Here is a 22,839-nt window from a genome sequence, read left to right on the forward strand (position 1 = left end):
ATTTTATTTTTTGTCATGCATACCTCCTTTTTATTTTTTAAATTGATTAACATTGTTCACAGGTAAAATCACATCATATTCAGATTCTACATATTTTTCTAATCAAATTACATATATGACAGGTTAAATTTGGAGTTACTGTTTAGAAGATATGAGTATTTTTAAAAACATTTTATATGTACTGCGGGTTTAATGTCAGAAACATCAAGGGGTTTACTACAAAATATCTTGACGAACTAAGAATACCTATTTCTTTTATTAGTAGGTATAGATAAAGAAATAGATTCGATGCTGTGTACAGAGGCATAGTTCTAGGCTACATTTGCTGTGCTCTGCCGTCGGCTATAATGAGAGGCATATATTTATTTATCTACTTGCAAGTTTTGCTAACAAATTCCCAGCAGAAAAAAGTTTTGGCATCACAAATTCTGTTTTGGCATATAGAACAATGTATTATCTTCATACTCTTCTTGTTACTATGCAATTCCATAGTTTGTCATCCAAACATGATTTGGTATTGATACTTCATCGGATTCCATATGCCAATTCAGTGAACATCCAAACAAGTGAATTCATATTCATGTTCATTACAATTTCCTTGTTCAATTGGTATTCCAACAAATTCAATATGGAGCCCTCCAATACAGCCATCCAAACAAAGCGTAAGCCTTATTATATCTTCCTCAAAACAGCCACCATACCTAACTATTACGGCCCTTCCATAGCCATTCCGAGATATATTGCCATGCAACTTCCACTGCTTATGTTTTAACGACTTGAGCATTCATTGTCATATTGCTTTGCATGATTGTAAGATAGCTAGCATGATATTTCCATCGTTGTTATACTAGATCATTGCGCATCCTGGTACACTGCCAGGGGATTTCATATAGAGTCATACTTTGTTCTAGGTATCGAGTTGTAATTTCTTTTGAGTTATAAGTAAATAGAAGTGCGATGATCATCAATTTTCATTATTAGAGCATTGTCCCAATGAGGAATGGATGATGGAGACAATGATTCCCCCACAAGTCGGGATGAGACTCCAGACCAAAAAAAGGAAAGAAAAAAATAAAAGAAAAAGAAAAAGAAATAAATGAATGAAAGAAGGAGGAGAAGGGGCATGCTAGTTCCACACTTGTGCTTCAAAGTAGCACCATGTTTTTCATATAGAGAGTCTCATATCTTGTCACTTCCATATACTAGTGGGAATTTTTCATTATAGGATTAGATGCACACCCACTTAGTTTTCATGATGAGCCTTCATACACTTATAGCCCTTAGTGCATTGATATCAATTGATGAGCATCTCCATCGCCTATTGGTTAGCCTCATCGATGTGATACTTTCTTACCTTTTTGTCTTCTCTATATTTACCCCTTATCATCACACTCTATTCCACTCGTAGTGTTATATCCATGGCTCGCACTCATGTATTGCGTGAGGATTGAAAAAGCTGACGTGCGTTAAAAAATATGAACCAATTGCTTGGCTGGCACCGGGGTTGTGCATGATAAATACTTTGTGTTAAGAAGACACGACATGACAACACTATATGATTTTGTAGGGATAGCTTTCTTCAGCGTTGATATTTTGAAAGACATGATTGTTTGTTGCGATGCCTGAGTATTGATGTCTTTATGTCAAATTATAGATTATTGCTTTGAATCACCCGTGTCTTAATATTCATGCCATGATTAGATATATGATCAAGATTATGCTAGGTAGCATTCCACATCAAAAATTACCTTTTTATCATTTACCTGCTCGAGGATGAGTAGGAATTAAGCTTGGGGATGCTGATACGTCTCCATCATATCTATAATTTTTTATTTTTTCATGCCAATATTATACAAATTTTTCATACTTTTGACAAAATATTATATGATTCATTGGACTAACCTATTGATCCAGTGCCCAGTGCCAGTTCCTGTTTTTTTGCATGTTTTTTGTTTCGTGGAATATCCATATCAAACAAAGTCCAAATGCAATAAAATTTTATGGAGAATTATTTTTGGAATATTTGTGAATTTTAGGAGGTGGAATCAATGCAAACGGAGGCCCACAGTGACCGCAAGTGTCGGTGGAATAGACCCCAGGTATGTTGCCCAACTGTGCATAGGCACAATATCAAGATTGAAGCACCAGCTCAAGATAAGGATTGAAGGCCCTAGAGATTTGAAGAGCTTGTATGCAACTAAGGAAGACCAAGACCGAGCTAGGAAAGCAAGACCTCGGCAAGGAAAAGGCCTCCCTCGCCGGGCAGGCCAGCCCGGCAAGGGGCCAGGCCACTACCAGAAGTAAGCAATCGAGACTCCCCGGCAGCACTGGCCGGGGCTTGTGGGGCCTGAACTAGCCCGCCAACCGCGCAAGTATGACCCGCATAGTCAATCAGTGCGGTGTCAAGCCGCAACATGACTAAGTGGCAGGATTTGCCACATGGCAGCCATCTCCTACAAAAGAAACCCATAGGTGACACCCGTCCAACGACGTGTCAAGAGAACAGGTGCGGAGCTGGCAAGATAAGCCCGGCAGGCCTTGTCGGGTGGCTAGTGATGTGACACTGAGTGGTACATTTAATGCACCCTGTCAGCCCGCAGTATTAGGTATGATAGCATTGTTGGCTATTTGATCAGTGGGTAATGACCATTTTACCACTGTGGTGACCCCTTAATCTATAAAAGGAGGCCCATGGCAATCACAGGAGGGGGTTGGAGGGTTGGAAACTTGACCAAACCCAAACCACCATACGCTTGTGGTCACCATAGCCCCGAGGCAGGCCTTGCTAGGCAAGTTTACCACACACCACCACGTTCATTTCCACCATCAATCCACCAAAGAAGGAGTAGGGTCTTACGCCTCGCGGCGGCCTGAACCTGGGTAAATTTCTTGTGTGCTCTCTGTCGTGCTGCTGCGTGCTGGTCTGCTCTTTGTGCAACAAGACATCCCCTGCCGAACCAGCAAGGGGCCGCCCGGTCCCATAGGCGGCCGCGGATATCCCGTGACATCTTTGGCACGCCAGGTAGGGGGCTCGCTTGTGCGAACCTGAAAGCGTGCGCAGTGCGTCATCTTCATTGCCATCTTCTTCTTTGACGACGCCATCGACCATGGCGCCCAAGAAGAAGAAGTTCGACCCTTCGGCCCAGCCATCCACGTCGAAGGCTCTGCCGCCCGCGGCCTCAGGTGCCGCAGGGGATGTGGAGGAATGTGAGGACGTGAGCACGGCTGGGGGCGTGGCAGGAGCAGGTGGCATTGTCGCCACTCCCCCTGCGGCCGACACGGGGGCTGAAGGCATCAGAGGAGGACAGCTTCATCAGCATCTCGACGGTCAAGCTCCGCAAGGTGCGGACGGGAGGGTGACTCCGCTTACATCCCCTCCTCTCATCGCTGGGCGAGCCGACCCAACCACGGCACCCGACGAAGGCGCGGACCCTCGAGCGCCATCACCGCGCGACCCCGCAACCCAGGTGGCCGCCCCACCGCAGCACAGACGCGCCACCACCGCCGCCACCGCGGGAACCATCAGGAGCCAGGCGACGATGCAGTCAAGATCATCAACTTCCATGCCAAGCTCAGCCACGGAGGCTATGGTGCGGGCCCAGCTGCTACTAAGGTTCCCGCCAGTAGCCGAGCAAATGGATGAATGGCGTGCCACTATCCAGAGTCTGCTCAATTTCATCGAGGTAGTGGGCTTGCGGGGCGCTGGCCCGCCACGACCTCCACAAGTGATGATGACTGCCCGTACTGCTGGCCGAACGAAGGGGGCTATCCCCACCGCGGCAATAGGCGTGGACACAGCAAGATCAAGATCCCGGCGACATCTCGATGGCCTCTTCCGACCCTCGAGCTCGTCCGGGCCACTGGCGATCCCCGGAGGATAGGCGGTGGGGAGACGCGTGCATCGTCGTTGAGCGGCCTTTCAACGACCCCCGCTAGGCCGACGGGTGCGGCGACCTCAACGTCGACGTGCCTGCGTTCGGTGTTGGCGGGTGCCTACCTTTTGAGGTCGGCTGACCTGCCTTCACACGCGAGCTGCGGCAAGTTCGTTGGCCGTCCGTCTGTACATTCAAGCCGGAGATACCCGAGAAGTACGACGGGAGACTGAACCTAGCAGAGTTCCTGAGCATCTACACCATCGCTGTTCAGGCTGTCGGGGGAAGAGACAAGAAGGTGTTTGCCAACTACTTCTCGTTGGCTCTCAAGTCCAACGTGAGGTATTAGCTCATGCACCTGTCGGAGAACTCCATTTCGTCATGGGCCGACTTGTGCCGCGAGTTCATCGGTGCCTTCACCGGTGACCAACATGAGCCCGGCAGGCCCAGTGACCTACAGCTTCTCTAGCAAAAAGAAGGCGAAACTCTCCATAAGTATTTACAAAGATTCAGTAAAGTTCATAGGAATATTCTGAATATCCATCCAGCAGCTGTTATAGCAGCCTTCCAGTCCAATGTGCGGAATCGTCACACTCGTTCAAAAATGAATGTGCGGTTGCCCAAGACTGTGAAGGAGTTGTACACCCTAGTGGATAAGTGTGCTCAGATGGAGGAAGGGAGCAAGTTGCCTGGGGAGGAGGACTGCATCAATGTTGATTCAGAGGAAGAAGATGAATCAACCTGTCAAAGAAAGGGCAAGAAGCACAGCAAGAAGCCAAGAGATAAGGCAGTGATGACTATGGAAGGTTCTGGCATGCCCAGTACCGGCAAGAAGGCCAAGGCTGGGGCCCCGGCAAGGAAGTTGCCACATGCACTACCTGTCGGGAAGCCGTTGCCACGGAGAAAGCCGGGAAAGGTGATGGGCCGTACTGCAAGATCCATCGGACCAAGGGCCACGACCTCCATGAGTGTTATCAAGTTGAGCAGCTGGTCAAGAGACAGAGAGCAGAGTATGATATTCATGATAAGCATAAAGGTCAGAATGCTGCTGGCAGAAAGGGTCGAGGCGATGAAGTAAACTGCCCTGGCAAACCCTTTTGGAACCAAGGAAAACCCGCCAGGGGCCTGATACGTCCATGATACGTCCATTTTGCATCATGCTTTTATATCAATATTTATTGCATTATGGGTTGTTATTACACATTATGTCACAATACTTATGCCTATTCTCTCTTATTTTACAGGGTTTACATAAAGAGGGAGAATGCCGGCAGCTGGGATTCTGGCTGGAAAAGGAGCAAATATTAGAGACCTATTCTGCACAGCTCCAAAAGTCCTGAAACTTCACTGATGATGTTTTCCAAATATATAAAAAACATTGAGTGCAAGAACTTCACCAGGGGGGCCACACCCTGCCCACGAGGGTGGGGGCGCGCCCTACCCCCCTGGGCGCGCCCCCTACCTCGTGGGCCCCCTGGTGGCCCTCCGGTGACCATCTTCTGCTATATGGACTCTTTCTATGGAAAAATAATCATAAGCCATCTTCTCGGACGAAACTTTGCCACCACGAGGCGGAACCTTGGCGGAGCCAATCTAGGGTTCTGGCAGGGCTGTTCTGCCGGGGAAACTTCCCTCCCGGAGGGGGAACTCATCGCCATCGTCATCACCAACGCTCCTCTCATTGGGAGAGGGAAATCTCCTTCAACATCTTCATCAGCATCATCTCATCTCAAAATCCTAGTTCATCTCTTGTATCCAATTCTTGTCTCCAAGTCCGGGATTGGTGCTAGTAGGTTGCTAGTAGTGTTAATTACTCCTTGTAGTTGATGCTAGTTGTTTTAATTGGTGGAAGATCATATGTTCAGATCCTATATGCACATAAATACCCCTCTTATTATGAACATGTTTATGCTTTGTGAGTAGTTACTTTTGTTCCCGAGGACATGGGAGAAGTCTTGCTATTAGTAGTCATGTGAATTTGGTATTCGTTCGATATTTTGATGAGATGTGTGTTGTCTCTCCTCTAGTGGTGTTATGTGAACGTTGACTACATGACACTTCACCATTGTTTGGGCCTAGAGGAAGGCATTGGGAAGTAATAAGTAGATGATGGGTTGCTAGAGTGACAAAAGCTTAAACCCTAGTTTATGCGTTGCTTCGTAAGGGGCTGATTTGGATCCATATGTTTCATGCTATGGTTAGGTTTACCTTAATACTTTTGTTGTATTTGCAGATGCTTGCAATAGTGGTTAATCATAAGTGGGATGCTTGTCCAAGTAAGGGCAGCACCCAAGCACCGGTCCACCCACATACCAAATTATCAACGTACCGAACGCGAATCATATGAACGTGATGAAAACTAGCTTGACGATATTCTCATGTGTGCTCGGGAGCGCTTTACATCATATAAGAGTTTGTCCAGGCTTGTCCTTTGCTACAAAAGGATTGGGCCACCTTGCTGCACTTTATTTTACTTTTGTTACTTGTTGCTCGTTACAAACTATCCTATCACAAAACTATCTATTACCACTTATTTCAGTACTTGCAGAGAATACCTTGCTGGAAACCGCTTATCATTTCCTTCTGCTCCTCGTTGGGTTTGACACTCTTACTTATCGAAAGAACTACGATAGATCCCCTATAGTTGTGGGTCATCAAGACTATTTTCTGGCACCGTTGCCGGGGATTGAAGCGCCTTTGGTAGGTGGAATTTGGCAAGGAAAAATTTATATAGTGTGCTGAAATTTACTGTCACTTGTTACTATGGAAAGTAATCCTCTGAGGGGCTTGTTCGGGGTATCTTCACCCCGACCAGTAGAGCAAAGAGTTGCTCCTCAACCTACTGAACCTACTGAAAATGAAAATGCTTGCTTTGAAATTCCTTTGGGTATGGTAAAAAACTGCTAGCTAATCCTTTTTTAGGAGATGGAGCAAAACATCCTGATGAGCATCTAATATATGTGGATGAAGTTTTTGGATTATTTAAGCTTGAAGGTGTACCCGGAGATGTTGTTACGAAGAAGGTCTTTCCCTTATCTTTGAGGGGAGATGCATCAACATGGTATAGGCTATGCGATGATATGGAGTCTTGGAACTACAAATGGTTGAAATTGGAATTTCATCAAAAGTTTTATCCTATGTATCTTGTTCATCGTGATCGCAATTATATATATAATTTTTGGCCTCGCAAAGGAGAAAGCATCGCTCAAGCTTGGGGGAGGCTTAAATAAATGTTATATTCATGCCCCAATCATGAGCTCTCAAGAGAAATGATTATTCAAAATTTTTATGCTCGACTTTCTGGTAACAATCGCACCATGCTTGATACTTCTTGTGCTGGCTCTTTTATGATGAAGACTATTGAATTCAAATGGGATTTATTGGAAAGAATTAAACGCAACCCCGAAGATTGGGACCTCAACAATGGTAAGGAGTCAGGTATGACACCTAGTTTTGATTGTGTTAAATCTTTTATGGATACAGATATTTTTCGTAAATTTAGCACTAAATATGAACTTGACTCTGAGATAGTAGTTTCTTTCTGTGAATCATTTGCTGCTTATGTTGATCTCCCCAAGGAGAAGTGGTTTAAATATCATCCTCCCATAGAAGTAGAAGTAGCTGCACCTATTAAAGTTGAAGAAAATACTATCACTTATAATGATCCTATTGTTCCTACTTCTTATGTTGAGAAACCGCCTTTCCCTGTTAGGATAAAGGATCATGCTAAAGCTTCAACTGTGGTTCGTAAAAGCAATATTAAAACATATAAACCTCCTGAGCAAGTTAAAGTTGAACCTAATATTGCTATTGTTAAAGATCTCTTATTTGATAATATAGATGGGCATGTTATTTATTTCTGTAATGAAACTGCTAGAATTGCTAAACCCTGTGATACAGATAAACCTAGACCTGTGGTAGCCATGCCTGTTATTTCTGGTAAAATAGGAGATCATTGTTATCATGGCTTGTGTGATATGGGTGCTAGTGCTAGTGCAATACCTATTGACTTATACAAACAAATTATGCATGGCATTGCACCCGCTGAGTTAGAAGATATTGATGTTACAATTAAACTTGCTAATAGAGATACTATCTCACCAATGGGAATTGTCAGAGATGTTGAAGTCTTGTCTGGGAAAACTAAATATCCTGCTGATTTTCTTGTTCTTGGTTCCCCACAAGATAGTTTTTGTCCCAATATATTTGTTTAGACCCTTCTTAAATACTGTTAATGCTACCATAGATTGCAAAAGGGATGTTGTTATTGTCGGTTTAGATGATATGACTCATGAATTGAATTTTTCTAAATTTAGTAGACAACACCGTGAAGAAGAATTACCTAGTAAGGATGAAATTATTGGTCTTGCTTCTATTGTCGTACCTCCTAGTGATCCTTTAGAACAATATTTGCTAGACCATGAAAATGTTATGTTTATGAATGAAAGAAGGGAATTAGACGAAGTATTCTTTAAACAGGAACATATTCTGAAAAAGAATTTACCTGTTGAAATCCTAGGGATCCTCCTCCACCCAAGGGTGATCCCCTGTTTGAGCTTAAACTGTTACCTGATACTCTTAAATATGCTTATCTTGATGAGAAAAAGATATACCCTGTTATTATTAGTGCTAACCTTTCAGAACATGAAGAAGAGAGATTATTAAAAACTCTGAGGAAGCACCGTGCTGCTATTGGGTATACTCTTCATGATCTTAAGGGCATTAGTCCCACTCTATGTCAACATAAAATTAATTTGGAAGAAGATGCTAAACCAGTTCGTGATCATCAACGCCGTCTGAATCCTAAAATGAAAGAAGAGGTTAGAAAGGAGATACTAAAGCTCCTTGAGGTAGGTATAATTTATCCTGTTGCTGATAGTAAGTGGGTAAGTCCTGTCCATTGTGTCCCTAAGAAGGGAGGTATTACTGTTGTTCCTAATGATAAAGATGAATTGATTCCTCAAATAATTATCACTGGTTATAGGATGGTAATTGATTTCCGCAAGTTAAATAAGGCTACTAAAAAGATCATTACCCCTTACCTTTTATCGATCAAATGCTAGAAAGATTATCTAAACATACACATTTTTGCTTTCTAGATGGTTATTCTGGTTTCTCTCAAATACCTGTGTCAGCTAAAGATCAATCAAAGACTACTTTTACATGCCCTTTTAGTACTTTTGCTTATAGATGTATGCCTTTTGGTTTATGTAATGCACCTGCTACCTTTCAAAGATGCATGATGGCTATATTCTCTGACTTTTGTGAAAAGATTTGTGAGGTTTTCATGGACGACTTTTCCGTCTATGGATCTTCTTTTGATGATTGCTTGAGCAACCTTGATCGAGTTTTGCAGAGATGTGAAGAAACTAATCTTGTCTTGAACTGGGAAAAGTGCCACTTTATGGCTAATGAAGGTATTGTCTTGGGGCATAAAGTTTCTGAAAGAGGTATTGAAGTTGATAAAGCCAAGGTTGATGCTATTGAAAAGATGCCATGTCCCAAGGGCATCAAAGGTATAAGAAGTTTCCTTGGTCATGCCAGTTTTTATAGGAGGTTCATTAAGGACTTCTCAAAAATCTCTCGGCCTCTGACTAATTTATTACAAAAAGATATACCATTTGTCTTTGATGATGATTGTGTAGAAGCATTTGAAATACTTAACAAAGCATTGATCTCTGCACCTATTGTTCAGCCACCTGATTGGAATTTACCCTTTGAAATTATGTGCGATGCTAGTGATTATGCTATAGGTGCTATTCTAGGACAAAGAGTTGATAAGAAACTAAGTGTTATTCAATATGCTAGTAAAACTCCGGACAATGCTCAAAGAAATTATGCTACTACTGAAAAAGAATTCTTAGCAGTTGTATTTGCCTGTGATAAGTTTAGACCTTATATTGTTGATTCTAAAGTAACTATTCACACTGATCATGCTTCTATTAAATATCTTATGGAAAAGAAAGATGCTAAACCTAGACTTATTATATCGGTTCTCTTGCTACAAGAATTTGATTTGCATATTGTTGATAGAAAAGGAGCTGAGAACCCCGTTGCAGACAACTTGTCTAGGTTAGAAAATGTGCTTGATGACCCACTACCTATTGATGATAGCTTTCCTGATGACCAACTAAATGTCATAAATACTTCTCATACTGCTACATGGAAGAATGACTATGCTAATTACATTGTTGCTAAGTTTATACCACCTAGTTTCACATACCAGCAAAAGAAAAAGTTCTTCTATGATTTGAGGCATTACTTCTGGGATGACCCACATCTTTATAAAGGAGTAGATGGTGTTATTAGATGTTGTGTACCTGAGCATGAACAGGAACAGATCCTACGCAAGTGTCACTCCGAAGCTTATGGAGGACACCATGTTGGAGATAGAACTGCACATAAGGTACTTCAATCTGGTTTTTATTGGCCTACCCTCTTCAAGGATGCCCGTAACTTTGTCTTATCTTGTGATGAATGTCAAAGAATTGGTAATATTAGTAGACGTCAAGAAATGCCTATGAATTATTCAATTGTTATTGAACCATTTGATGTTTGGGGCTTTGACTATATGGGACCTTTTCCTTCCTCTAATGGTTATACACATATTTTAGTTGCTGTTGATTATGTTACTAAGTGGGTAGAAGCTATTCCAACTAGTAGTGCTGATCATAACACTTCTATTAAAATGCTTAAAGAAGTTATTTTTCCAAGGTTTGGAGTCCCTAGATATTTAATGACTGATGGTGGTTCACATTTTATTCATGGTGCTTTCCGTAAAATGCTTGCTAAATATGATGTTAATCATAGAATTGCATCTCCTTATCACCCCAGTCTAGTGGTCAAGTAGAATTGAGCAATAGAGAACTCAAATTAATTTTGCAAAAGACTGTCAATAGGTCTAGAAAGAATTGGTCCAAGAAACTAGATGATGCATTATGGGCCTATAGAACTGCATATAAAAATCCTATGGGTATGTCTCCGTATAAAATGGTCTATAGAAAAGCATGTCACTTACCTCTTGAACTAGAACACAAGGCTTATTGGGCTATTAAAGAACTTCATTATGATTTTAAACTTGCTGGTGAGAAGAGGTTATTTGATATTAGCTCACTTGATGAATGGAGAACCCAAGCCTACGAAAATGCCAAGTTGTTTAAAGAAAAAGTTAAAAGATGGCATGACAAAAGGATACAAAAGCGTGAGTTTAACGTAGGTGATTATGTATTGCTATACAACTCTCGTTTAAGATTTTTTGCAGGAAAACTTCTCTCTAAATGGGAGGGTCCTTACGTTATCGAGGAGGTCTACCGTTCCGGTGCTATAAAAATCAACAACTTCGAAGGCACAAATCCGAAGGTGGTGAATGGTCAAAGAATCAAACACTATATCTCAGGTAATCCCATAAATGTTGAAACCAATGTTATCGAAACCGTAACCCCGGAGGAGTACATAAAGGACACTTTCCGGAACATTTCATACTCCGAAAAGGAATAGGTATGTGGTACGGTAAGTAAACCGACTCCAAAACAGCTGTTAATGCAATATTTCTCCGTTTTGGAATATTTAGAAAAATAGAAAAATAAGCAGCAGTCCGCAAAGGACACGAGGGCTCCACGCGGGTGGAGGGCACGCCCTACCCTACTGTGTGCGCCCCTACCTTATGGGCACCTCCTGTGCTCTCTGGACTCCGTTTTCTTACAGGAAACGTATTTTGGTCAGTAAAAATTCATTATATAACCTCCCGGGGGTTTTGACTCCCGTATCACGCAAAAATCTCTTGTTTTTGTTTCGAGCTGTTTCTGGTACAGATTAGAGCAAGATGTCTTCTCAAGAGTCGGTCAGGGAAAGCCGGGTGTCTCATCCGACATCGGAACCAAGGGCAAACAACAATGCTGACCACTTTGGGCCAGCAACGGAGGAAGAGATGGAGGCTGATTTGATGAGGATAGATGCCATGGAGGATCAAGAACTCACTTCCCGCCTCCAAGCTGGATTCGCAATGGGAGAACTTATAACATCCCAAATTTTCAATTTGGAATGTTATACATTAGATCATCATGCATATCATATTTTATTTTGCATTTTGGTTGATCCTAGAAATTCTACGCAACTCAATGACCCACGGAGAGAGTTGGGGATTTCGTTATTTTCATATTTGAGTTCTCTCAAATTTTGAGAATAGGATCATTTGATTTTATTTATTTTATCATCAGTTATTTGTATTACAAAAATATGAGAGAGGGAATCAAATGACTTTCCCAAAATAAAGAAATATTGAGGATTTAATAAAAAAATTAAATAAGTTTTTATTTCGGAGTTTTTCGGTGTTTTATTTGAATTTAGGAAAAATGTGCGTTTTTCAAAATTGCATTTAGGGCCCAAATAAATGTTCACCTTGTGCGGCTTGATTTTAGAAGCCCGTGAAAATTTACTTCGGAATTGTTGGAGTCCGTTTAGTATTTCTTTTTATTTTTCTTCCGAGCGGAATAATTAAAAAAAACGAACCGACTTCGGGCCGTACCCGAGCGGGACACTGCCCGGGGGCAGCCTTTAAGTAGCGCCGCCCCAGCCCATCAGCCCCGCCTCGATCCGCGCACGCCGCCGGAGCCGCCATCGCCGCCGCCGACGGTCCCGCCGCCCGAGGTTCGTCGTGCCTCGATTTTCGTGCCGAAAAAAGAGAAAAAAATATTCGGCGTTTGTCGTTTTTCCTTTTCTCGGATTAAATCCGCGATTTTTCTAATCGCGATTCCTGATCTGATTTTCGTTTTACTTTAACTTTTCGCTCGTTTATCAGAATCAGGTGATTCAAGCGCCTAGGGATTCGTCTTGAAACCCTCTATCCGTTTAACCAACTTAAACAAGATTTTGCTACTGTAAAATTTTCCCTAGATCCAGATTAGTAGAACGAAGTTGTTTTCTTTCGTAGTTTGATTTTCGTTGCTTCGTTCGATTTGATTCTTTTTGCCAACCGGAGTTCTTAAGTTGAACCTTCTGGTTAGATCTCTTATTTGAGTTTTACCTGTGCATTAGATGAGTACTTATTGTATGCTTGTTTGTTTGTCTGCGATAGAATACCTGGAGTGCGCCGCCTGTTACTTCGAATCGTTAGGTTTCGCGGATCATCAGCAAGGCAAGTAACACTTTGATCATACCTTTCCTACTACCCAGTTTTATTGCATTAGATCAATCCTCACACATTGCATTATTAGGATATAATTAAATTGTGGGATGGGAAGTAGTTGAGGTAGTACCTATTACATGTTTATTATCAAACCTTTGGGAGTTACTTCTATGTTTGCTTATTATGCCATGCTATGCTAGTAGACGTGGATTGGGTGAGTGAAATCCATGACAGATGTGAGATTGTTAATTAATGGTTTATCTAAGGTGGCAACTTAAACACACATCTGGGTGGATTGAGGCACCTGGGTATTCCAGGACTTGCCTGTTTTCTTTCGGACCGCCACCCAGGCTCAAAGGGATCATGAGACTATTCATACTAGAAACTTCCGTGTGCAGCCACAAGCTATTGTGGGCTCTAGCATAGTTGACTAAGTCGTGCGAACTTTTATAGTGGTAGACTAGCAGATGTAGGGGATGTAGGTGGTACGGTTCACCCGATTGTAAGGTGCTAGCGCTTCTGAAAGACTATGTCTCGGTCATCCGTCTTCTCAAACACCATGTAGTGCGAGAAACCAAACGGAGGCGATCGAGTCTTGTGGGGAAAAGTGCGCAAACCTCTGCTGAGTGCAATAAACTAATCATGGTTAACCGTGTCCCCTGTTATGGACATCTTGAGTATCTAGTACTTGGATTTTCATGTGAATCTCAACATGTTACTCTAAATTAATTTTGTTGGGTTATGTTTAATGATGATGCTTAATTGGGATTGAGAATGCTGTCAACCATTCTCAATGTTTAACAACCACCATGGTAGTAATTAAATTTTATTCCTCTGAAGTAGGGAAAAATTGGCTTTACACAAAACTGTAACCATAGAGCTTTCCACCAGCCAAATATGCATGTAGTATAGCTGTTTCATTCCATTACTCTCTATGTGTTACATTGCTAGCATATTTCATGTGCTGACCCGTTTCGGGCTGCAACGTTAATGTTGCAGACTTTTCAGACGACGATTAAGGAGTTTTTAGGTCGTGGTTCTATACTCAGTGATGCCGTTGGAGTTGATGGACTCACTTATCTTCCAAGCCTTCCGCTGTTATCGTTTTTAGATGGCCTTAAGCCATATTTATCGTAATAAGTTCTCTTATGAGACACTCAATGTAATAAGTGTGTGATTGCTACTCTGCTATAAATCCTCTGAGTACTGTGTGGTGTCAGCATTACTGATCCAGGGATGACACCGGAGCACAGAGATCAGACTGTCTGAGGTCTGGTCGGTACAGAGATGGTATCAGAGCACACGCTGACTGTAGGACACGACCACTAAGCACAAGACCTAGAACACTATTCACTCTCTTCTCTTCTGACCTCTCATCTTTTCTACTCTTTAGGATGGCGAATGCAAGGAACAAGTTCACGCAACCGGATGAAGATACACCCTTTGGACGACACTTGAAGGAAGTCACTAGATACCTGAACATAGGAGTACCAAGCTTCACAGGAACCTACAACGCCACTTTACCTGAAGAAGAGCGCTGGATGATTCAAGTTCAAGTTCCAGGAAGGACGTTCATGCCAGTCACTGAGCCCATAAAGTTTTCTTTTGATGCACCAACTTGGAGTCTAGGAAAGAGCATGTCAGCTCACATCGCCATGGGACGCATTGGAGAAGTCTACTGCAAGGATCTCAGGGATTCTATCTACCAGATTTGTGGGCGCCGAGATGAACACTGGGAGATGATCAGCACCAGGAAGGATAGATCAATCGCAGCTTTTATCCAGGAGTTAAACCAGCACATTCGATGATAGGAGAACCAGATGTGCGCCGACATGATAGACCTAAAGAAGGCAAAGACTAGAATCAAGGAACTGGAGGAAGAACTCAAGGCTACACGTGAAGATTATGAAGAGGAAATTGAAGTATTGGTGGAGAAGAATGACGACCTGATCAAGAAGATTGGAATATTTATGGGAGACCCTACGCCAGTAGATGAAGACAAAGAACCCCAGGAAATTAGCCTGGAAGACTACATCATCATTGACGGCACCGACTCGGAAGCAGATAGTAGCGATGATGGCTATGTTGATGAAGCTGGAGCAGATATTATGGAGTCAACAACCGAAGAATATTTCTAGTAGACCACCTCATCAGTAGTAGTAGTCCACCATGTAAATATAGTAGTCCGAGCACTTTTGCGATAGATAGATCGATTGTATGCCCTCGTTTGATTGATTGAAGTGAATTGTTTGCTTTTGCCTCATGTGCATATGGGTAGTGTTTTCTCTTTAGACCCCCTCTATTCTTATATCTCATCTTTTCTAAACCCTTAGATGCCTCCGAGACTACATCTCAAGGGGATTAGTGGATAAGTATAACCTATCAACCCAAGCCCTTAGGTCACCCATGTTAGTAACCTCGCCCGGAGCAGAGTATGTGGCTAGTCTATGGTGTGATTGGTTACCATTAAGGATTGGTAACTATGTTTTTCCCTCAGACCTAATAGTATTGGAATCTCAAGGATTGGATGTGATATTAGGTATGGATTGGTTATCAAAGTATGAAGGGAATATTGAATGTGCTAGTAAGTCAATTTTGCTTACCACCCCAGAAGGGAGAAGGATCAAGTATGTATCCCAACATGTGCCAAAGAGGACTCAAGTAAATTGCCTAACAGGAGTTGTGCAGGAGGAAGTACCAGTGGTAAGGGATTTCCCTAATGTATTTCCAGAGGAGTTGGCAGGCATGCCATCGGATAGAGATATCGAGTTTTTGATTGAGCTATTGCCAGGCACAGGGCCAATATCAAAGAGACCATATAGGATGCCAGCAAAGGATTTGGTGGAAATTAAGAAGCAGATTAAGGAGTTACTGGATAAAGGATATATTCGCCCAAGTTCTTCACCTTGGGGATCGCCAGTACTTCTGGTGGAGAAGAAAGATGGATCGTTAAGGATGGTTGTTGATTATCGAGGATTGAATGAAGTAACAATCAAGAACAAGTACCCACTACCAATGATCAATGATCTATTCGATCGATTTCAAGGAGCTAAGGTATTTTCCAAGATCGATTTGCGATCAGGATACCACCAGTTGAAGATTCGAGAACAGGATATTCTGAAGACAGCTTTTACCACCAGGTATGGGCTGTATGAATATACCGTTATGTCATTTGGTCTGACTAACGCACCTGCCTATTTTATGAACATGATGAACAAAGTGTTTATGGAGTTTTTGGATAAGTTCGTCGTAGTGTTCATTGATGATATCCTGGTTTATTCGAAGAATGAAGAGGAACATAAGGAGCATTTGTGTTTGGTACTTGGAAAGCTCAGGGAACATCAATTATATGCTAAGTTCAGCAAATGTGAGTTTTGGTTGAAGGAAGTAGGATTCCTCGGACACGTTATATCAGGAGAAGGTATAGCAGTAGATCCCGCTAAAGTTGAAACCGTGACCAAGTGGGAAGCCCCAACAACAGTTGGAGAGATCCGGAGTTTTCTTGGACTCGCAGGATACTACCGGAGATTTATTGAGAATATCTCAAAGATTGCGAAGCCTATGACGGAGTTGTTGAAGAAAGATACCAAGTTCATATGGACAGAGGGATGTGAGGCTAGTTTCCAGGAGTTGAAGAAACGTTTGGTTACCTCAGCAGTGTTGATTTTGCCAGACCAGACCAAGGATTATGAGGTGTATTGCGACACTTCACGTCGAGGACTTGGAGCAGTGCTTATGCAGGAAGGGAGAGTTGTTTCATATGCCTCAAGACAACTGAAGCCTCATGAGTTGAATTATGCTACACATGATTTGGAGTTAGCAGCCGTAGTGCATGTATTGAAGACATGGAGACATTTTCTCATTGGAAATCATTGTGAGGTGTACATGGATCATAAGAGTTTGAAGTACATTTTCACACAGAAGGAATTAAATCTCAGACAAAGGAGATGGTTGGAGCTTATCAAGGATTCTGATATGAAATTGCATTATCACCCCGGAAAAGGCTAATGTAGTAGCTGACGCATTAAGCCGTAAGAGCCATGTCAATACATTAATGACGGGAGAAATACCAAAGGAGTTAGCAGATAATCTTCGTGAACTATGTTTGGAAATAGTTCCGAGAGGCTATGTAGCAACATTGGAGATTCAGTCAACTTTGATGGATAAAATTAAGGAAGCTCAGAAAGCTGACAAAGAGATTGCCGCTATAAAGGAGAAATTGAGCAAAGGAAAAGCTAAAGGATTTCGTGAGGATGAGCACGACACCTTATGGTTTGAAGACCGCGTTTATGTGCCCAATGACCCGGAGATCAGGAAGTTGATTTTGCAAGAGGCACACGACTCACCGTATTCAATTCACCCAGGAAATACCAAGATGTATCTAGATTTGAAGGATATTTTCTGGTGGACCGGAATGAAGAAGGATATTGCGGAGTATGTAGCAGTTTGTGATGTATGCCAGAGAGTAAAGGCAGAGCATCAGAAGCCAGCAGGATTGTTACAACCATTGCCGATACCCGAATGGAAGTGGGATAAGTTAGGCATGGATTTTATCACGGGATTGCCCAGGACTCGTTCAGGCTATGACTCGATTTGGGTTGTAGTCGATCGATTGACGAAAGTAGCTCATTTCATCCCGGTAAAGACCACTTACACCAGTGCTAAGTTGGCAAAGATGTACATGACCAGGATCGTATGTCTGCATGGAGTTCCGAGGAGTATCGTATCAGATAGAGGAACCCAGTTTACCTCAAAGTTCTGGAAGCAGTTGCACGAAACTTTGGGTACCAGGCTAGAATTTAGTACAGCTTTTCATCCACAGACAGATGGACAGACCGAGAGAGTCAATCAGATTTTGGAAGATATGCTGAGAGCTTGTGCGCTAGATTACGGATCTAGTTGGGACGATAATTTGCCATATGCAGAGTTCTCTTATAACAACAGTTACCAAACCAGTTTAAAGATGGCCCCTTTCGAAGCTTTGTACGAAAGGAGGTGCAGGACACCGTTGTCATGGGACGAAGTTGGAGACCGCCAGTTGTTTGGACCTGACTTGATTAAGGAGTCTGAACAGAAGGTGAAATTGATTCGCGATAGGCTCAAGGTAGCCCAGTCCAGACTGAAAAGTTATGCAGATTCTAAACGAAAGGATACAATTTACGAAGTTGGAGATAGGGCTTATCTTCGAGTATCTCCACTTCGGGGAACAAAGCATTTTGGAGTTAAAGGGAAGTTAGCGCCACGATTTGTAGGACCATATCGAGTTTTGGAGCGTATGGGAGAAGTGGCCTACAAGTTGGAATTACCTGGAGGATTGTCAGGAGTACATGATGTGTTCCACGTTTCTAAGTTAAAGAAATGTCACGCCGAGATGGCTGACATACCGTTGAGAGACACAGTGCCTTTGGAAACTATTCTGTTGGATAACGATTTGACCTACGAGGAGAAACCAGTTAAAATTCTCGAGTTTGCCAACCGAGTTACCCGCAGCAAGGTTATCAAGTTTTGCAAAGTTCAGTGGAGCCACCACACGGAGGATGAAGCCACCTGGGAGCAAGAGGAAGATTTGCTCAAAGACCACCCTCACCTATTTTCTAGCCAACCCGAATCTCGAGGGCGAGATTCATCTTAAGGGGGGTAGGCTTGTAACATCCCAAATTTTCAATGAATGTTATACATTGGATCATCATGCATATCATATTTTATTTTGCATTTTGGTTGATCCCAGAAATTCTACGCAACTCAATGACCCACGGAGAGAGTTAGGGATTTCGTTATTTTCATATTTGAGTTCTCTCAAATTTTGAGAATAGGATCATTTGATTTTATTTATTTTATCATCAATTATTTCTATTACAAAAATATGAGAGAGGGAATAAAATGACTTTCTCAGAATAAAGAAATATTGAGGATTTAATAAAAAAATCAAATAATTTTTTATTTCGGAGATTTTCGATGTTTTATTTGAATTTAGGAAAAATGTGCGTTTTTCAAAATTGCATTTAGGGCCCAAATAAATGTTCACCTTGTGCGGCTTGATCTTAGAAGCCCGTGAAAATTTATTTTGGAAATTTTGGAGTCCGTTTAGTACTTCTCTTTATTTTTCTTCCGAGAGGAATAATTAAAAAAAACGAACCGACTTCGGGCCGTACCCGAGCGGGACACCGCCCGGGGGCAGCCTTTAAATAGCGCCGCCCCGAGCCGCCCCAGCCCATCAGCCCCGCCTCGATCCGGACCCGCCGCCGGAGCCGCCGCCGACGATCCCACCGCCCGAGGTTCGTCGCACCTCGATTTCCGTGCCGAAAAAAAAGAAAAAAATATATTCGGCGTTCGTCATTTTTCCTTTTCTCGGATTAAATCCGCGATTTTTCTGATCGCGATTCCTGATCCGATTTTCGTTTTAGTTTAACTTTTCGCTCGTTTATCGGAATCAGGCAATTCAAGCGCCTAGGGATTCGTCTCGAAACACTCTATCCGTTTAACCAACTTAAACAAGATACTGCATGATTAGGATCTAATTAAATTGTGGGATGGGAAGTAGTTGAGGTACTACCTATTACCTGTTTATTATCAAACCTTTGGGAGTTACTTCTACGTTTGCTTATTATGCCATGCTATGCTAGTAGACGTGGATTGGGTGAGTGAAATCCATGACAGATGTGCGATTGTTAATTAATGGTTTATCTAAGGTGGCAACTTAAACACACATCTGGGTGGATTGAGGCACCTGGGTATTCCAGGACTTGCCTGTTTTCTTTTGGACCGCCACCCAGGCTCAAAGGGATCATGAGACTATTCATACTAGAAACTTCCGTGTGCAGCCACAAGCTATTATGGGCTCTAGCATAGTTGACTAAGTCGTGTGAACTCTTATAGTGGTAGACTAGCAGATGTAGGGGATGTAGGTGGTACGGTCTACCCGATCGTAAGGTGCTAGCGCTTCTGAAAGACTATGTCTCGGTCATCCGTCTTCTCAAACACCATTTAGTGCGAGAAACCAAATGGAGGCGATCGAGTCTTGTGGGGAAAAGTGCGCAAACCTCTGCAGAGTGTAATAAACTAATCATGGTTAGCTGTGTCCCCGGTTATGGACATCTTGAGTATCTAGTACTTGGATTTTTAGGTGAATCTCAACATGTTACTCTAAATTAATTTTGTTGGGTTATGTTTAATGATGATGCTTAATTGGGATTGAGAATGCTGTCAACCATTCTCAATGTTTAACAACCACCATGGTAGTAATTAAATTGTATTCCTTTGAAGTAGGGAAAAATTGGCTTTACGCAAAACTGTAACCATAGAGCTTTCCACCAGCCAAATATGCATGTAGTATAGCTGTTTCATTCCATTACTCTCTATGTGTTACATTGCCAGCATATTCCATGTGCCGACCCTTTTTGGGCTGCAACGTTATGTTGCAGACTTTTCAGATGATGATTAAGGAGTTTTTAGGTCGTGGTTCTATACTCAGTGATGCCGTTGGAGTTGATGGACTCACTTATCTTTCAAGCCTTCCGCTGTTATCATTTTTAGATGGCCTTAAGGCATATTTATTGCAATAAGTTCTCTTATGAGACACTCGATGTAATAAGTGTGTGATTGCTACTCTGCTATAAATCCTCCGAGTACTGTGTGGTGTCAGCATTACTGATCCAGGGATGACACCGGAGCACAAAGATCAGACTGTCTGAGGTCTGGTCGCTACAGAACTGCAGAGCTTAGCTATTCCAAACTCGGTTATCCCTTCCAATGTCAGATTTCTTTCTTATGAGAATATGAAAAAGAGTGTCACTGGTTCTCCTGCAGCTATGCAGCACCCTTGGGTGCTAGGAGCTTTGGCTATTACAGGAAAACTCCGGAAGGAAATAATGGACCTCAAGCAGCAAGCCAACAAGCTTGAGGAGGAGAATCGTATCTTGAGGGGCATCATCGCTAAGAATATCACATCATCCCCGAAAAGAGAGACATAACCACATGGGTATGGGCACTTCACTTGGCAACTGCCAAGCTTGGGGGAGTGCCCCGGTATCGTATCACCATCACTTTTATCTTTACCTTTTTCTTAGTTTGATCCTTTTGGTAATATCTTTATCTAGTAGAATAAAAGTTCTTAGTATGATCTAGTTGTGAGTTTTGCTTTATTATCCTTCTATGTAATCGAGTCCGTGAGCTTTATAATAAAGATTAGTGTTGAGTCAAGGGCTTGTTTATTTTTGCCATGATCCCAAGTGAATAAAAGAAAAGAGAAAGAAATAAAAAGAAAAAAAAGATCATGTGACTCTTATGGAGAGTAATGAGCTCACATAGAAAGAGTATGATGAATAAAAGTTGTTGAGAGTTGACAAACATAGTTTTGGTCATCGTTGCAATTAATAGGATGTAATAAAGAAAGAGAGGTCTTCACATATAAATATACTATCTTGGACATCTTCTATGATTGTGAGCACTCATTAATATATGACATGCTAAAGAGTTGACATTGGACAAGGAAGACAACGTAATGGGTTATGCTTTCTTACATCTGAGATAAATTATATTGTCTTGGATCCTCCAACATGTTGAGCTTGCCTTTCTCCCTCATGCTAGCCAAATTCATTCCACCAAGTAGAAATACTACTTGTGCTTCCAAATATCCTTAAACCAGTTTTGCCATGAGAGTCCACCATACCTACCTATGGGTTGATTAAGATCCATCAAGTAAGTTGTCATCGGTGCAAGCAATAAAAAAATTGCTCTCTAAATATGTATGATTTACTGGTGTGGAAGAAATAAGCTTTATACAATCGTGTGATATGGAAGTAATAAAAGCGACAGACTGCATAATAAAGGTCCATATCACAAGTGGCAATATAAAGTGACGTTCTTCCGCATTAGGATTTTGTGCATCCAACCATAAAAGCACATGACAACCTCTGCTTCCCTCTGCGAAGGGCCTATCTTTTACTTTTATCTCCTATACTGCAAAAGAGTCAAGGTGATCTTCACCCTTCCTTTTTACATTTTATCCTTTGGCAAGCACAAGATGTTAGAAAGATCCTGATATATATGGCTAATTGGATGTGGGTCTTCATGAACTATTACTGTTGACATTACCCTTGAGGTAAAACATTGGGAGGCAAAAACTATAAGCCCCTATCTTTCTCTGTGTCCAATTAAAACTCCATACCCATAAGTATTGCATCAGTGTCAGCAATTGTGAAAGACTATATGATAGTTGAGCATGTGGACTTGCTGAAAAGCTCTTATACATTGACTCTTTCCTATGTTATGATAAATTGCAATTGATTCAATGACTGAGATTATAGTTTGTTAGTTTTCAATGAAGTTTACGATTCATACTTGATATTGTGATTGAATTATTAATCTAGCATAAGATATCATATGACAAGAATTATATAAGTTGCTGCTCTAAGAATGAGCATGAGGCCCTCATGTCCGTATTTTATTTTTATCGACACCTTCATCTCTAAACATGCGGGCATATTTTTCGATTTCGGCTTTTCGCTTGAGGACAAGCGAGGTCTAAGCTTGGGGGAGTTGATACATCCATTTTGCATCATGCTTTTATATCAATATTTATTGCATTATGGGTCGTTATTACACATTACGTCACAATACTTATGCCTATTCTCTCTTATTTTACAAGGTTTACATAAAGAGGGAGAATTCCAGCAGCTGGGATTCTGGCTGGAAAAGGAGCAAATATTAGAGACCTATTCTGCACAGCTCCAAAAGTACTGAAACTTCACGGATGATGTTTTCCAAATATATAAAAAAACATTGTGCGCAAGAACTTCACCAGGGGGCCACACCTTGCCCATGAGGGTGGGGGGGGGGCGTGCC

The sequence above is a fragment of the Triticum aestivum genome, chromosome 7A, assembly GCF_018294505.1.
Source record: "Triticum aestivum cultivar Chinese Spring chromosome 7A, IWGSC CS RefSeq v2.1, whole genome shotgun sequence".
Taxonomy (NCBI): domain Eukaryota; kingdom Viridiplantae; phylum Streptophyta; class Magnoliopsida; order Poales; family Poaceae; genus Triticum; species Triticum aestivum.